Raw genomic sequence first — 2,309 nt, 5'->3', positions numbered from 1 at the left:
ACCTTTTTAACAAGCTTCAATACACAGTGCTGCACTACACGTGTTACTACTAGGTACGTCATGCTATAGTAATTATTGTAGAAGTTTATTCCGGTTACATTACGAGGGAAATACAAGGTCTGAAATATTATTGGTTGCAAGCTAAAAGTCACGTGATTGCCCTTCTAGAGACGTTTGCGGCGCGGGCGGGGTTTGAAGAGCGGCGCGGGCGGGGTTTGAAGAGCGGTGCGGGCGGGGTTTGAAGAGCGGCCGTCTGCGTTCATCGACGTGTGGGTCCGCGTCGTTCTCCGTGCACGTGCCTCCGTGGTCGCATGGTGACGGATGACAGAGATCATGCAAAGTCTGACTCTCACAGCTGAAACAGAACGAGGCGGCGGCGGCGGCGGCCATCTTAGATGCACCGCTCGGTAACACGCACTCGTAGTGCAGCGACGCACACGCGCATACACACACATGTACGCACGCACGTACGCACCCATGCGCACACACACCACGCACACTCACGCGCGCACCCACCGACACACACACACACATTAGATCTACATTAACTAAATAACTAATTAAATAAATAAATAAATATATAATAACTGTACGTGTGTGTATATGTGCGCTTGTGCGTCAGAGTGAGTGACCACACAGCATATAACGTGTGTGCAGTGTGTATGTTGGCGCGCGCTAGCGTAGTGCGCCACATACGTGTGTGCGTGTGTATGTGCGCGGCGCCTACGAGGTATGCCCACATATCGTGTGTGCGTGTGTATAGTGCGCGCGGTAGGCGGTATGCCACATCTACGTGTGTGCTGTGTGGCCGGTGTGTGTCGCGTGTACATGTCGCCGCGCGTAGCAGTGTGCGCGCGTACGTGTGTGCGTGCGCGTGCGATCTGTGATGTGCAGTGGGTGTGTGTGTCACCTGTGTATTCACGTGTGGGAGCGTGCGTAGTGTGGGCCGGTGGCATAGCGTGTGCGTGCCGTGTGTGCGGTGCGTGCGTGCGTGCGTGCCATGTGTGTGCGTGCGTGTTGGCGTGCGTGCATTCTGTGTGGGTGGCGTGCGTGCGTGCATGTGTGTGTGCGTGCGCTGCCGTGCATCTGGTGTGTGTGGGTCGCGTGCGTGCGTGGGATACGTAGCGGCGGACCTACAATTCGCCGGTTATATCCGTAAGGGCCAGCTGCAGTATTCTCTGTAGTAACTCTTCACACAGGTGCCTCCGTTCAAACACGGGTTCGAGGCGCACTGCGTTTCGTGTTCGTCACATTTCCATCCCTGTAACATTACATGATTACATAAACACACACCAACACGGAACGTTAGACTGCTACCAGCTCGTTATAATGATGCGTGGGGGGCGTTACACACACACGCACACACGCACGCACGCACGCACGCACGCACGCACGCACGCACGCACGCACGCACGCAAGCACGATGTTGCGTGGGGGGCGTTATCAACAACTACACACAACTACAAACAACTACACACAACTATTGACACATAGATATGGGCAACTATGCATAACTATATGCAACTATACACAACTATGCAACCTAGATTTACACCTATAATCACACACACCTATAATCACACACCTGTAATCAGAGCTTGTGATAAGAGATGTCGACACACACGTACCTTGTATTGTTTAGGACAGACGCAGTAGTATCTGTGGNGGTACGGTAGTAGTAGCTATATATATATATATATATATATATATATATATGTATATATATATATATATATATATAGACCTATATATCGGCTATATATAAGTAATACTATATAGTAAGTTAAGTAACTACTTATACTAGTAAACTATTACTTCACTTATCTTTACGATTCTTTATGACGAACTAAAGCGGCGATAACTATTAAAAATATCGTTAATACTGGGGAGAATAATTACCGTAAATATGGATGGAGCCATCAACATCAGCACTGTTCATAGAATATATAACCGACACACTGTGTTCTTTACAAGTAGGTAAACTTATACTGACACGGTAAATCATCCACCCTGGTCGAGTAAGTATCCACGACAAGCAAAAAATAGAGGTATGTGGTGTCCAAAAGATAGAGTGGTTAGCCCGCTTATTCTCCCGATCAACAAATATCAAAATATAACAGAGTAAAACAAATACTCTGTAGTAACGAAAAAACCTATTTCTAGACTCAAACTCCGGTGTCTCCAACCACGCACTCCCCCTCAACCAGTAACACTTAGTGTCCATATAAGTAAATAATAAGTCACATTGCGACATTACGTAAATATTTAGCTTACCTTGTGGACGGTGGATGGTCCGCAGGGACACGCAC

At 48.1% G+C, this 2,309-nt stretch overlaps 1 long non-coding RNA gene across 1 annotated transcript in view; it reads right to left on the bottom strand.

The window, feature by feature from the left end:
- Positions 1-6: 6 nt before the first annotated feature.
- LOC106818262 overlaps positions 7-2,309 on the bottom strand; it is a 7,370-nt gene continuing 5,067 nt past the window's right edge. The window contains exons 4-5 of the long non-coding RNA XR_001395174.1: positions 1,138-1,261; positions 7-355 (exon numbers count right to left, since the gene is read on the bottom strand). This is a non-coding gene — a long non-coding RNA (uncharacterized LOC106818262). The remainder of the gene's footprint in view (positions 356-1,137; positions 1,262-2,309) is intronic.

The sequence above is a fragment of the Priapulus caudatus genome, unplaced genomic scaffold (assembly GCF_000485595.1).
Source record: "Priapulus caudatus unplaced genomic scaffold, Priapulus_caudatus-5.0.1 Scaffold2122, whole genome shotgun sequence".
Lineage (NCBI taxonomy): Eukaryota > Metazoa > Priapulida > Priapulimorpha > Priapulimorphida > Priapulidae > Priapulus > Priapulus caudatus.
Note: the sequence above shows the minus strand (reverse complement) of the source record. Positions and strands in the feature narration are given on the sequence as shown.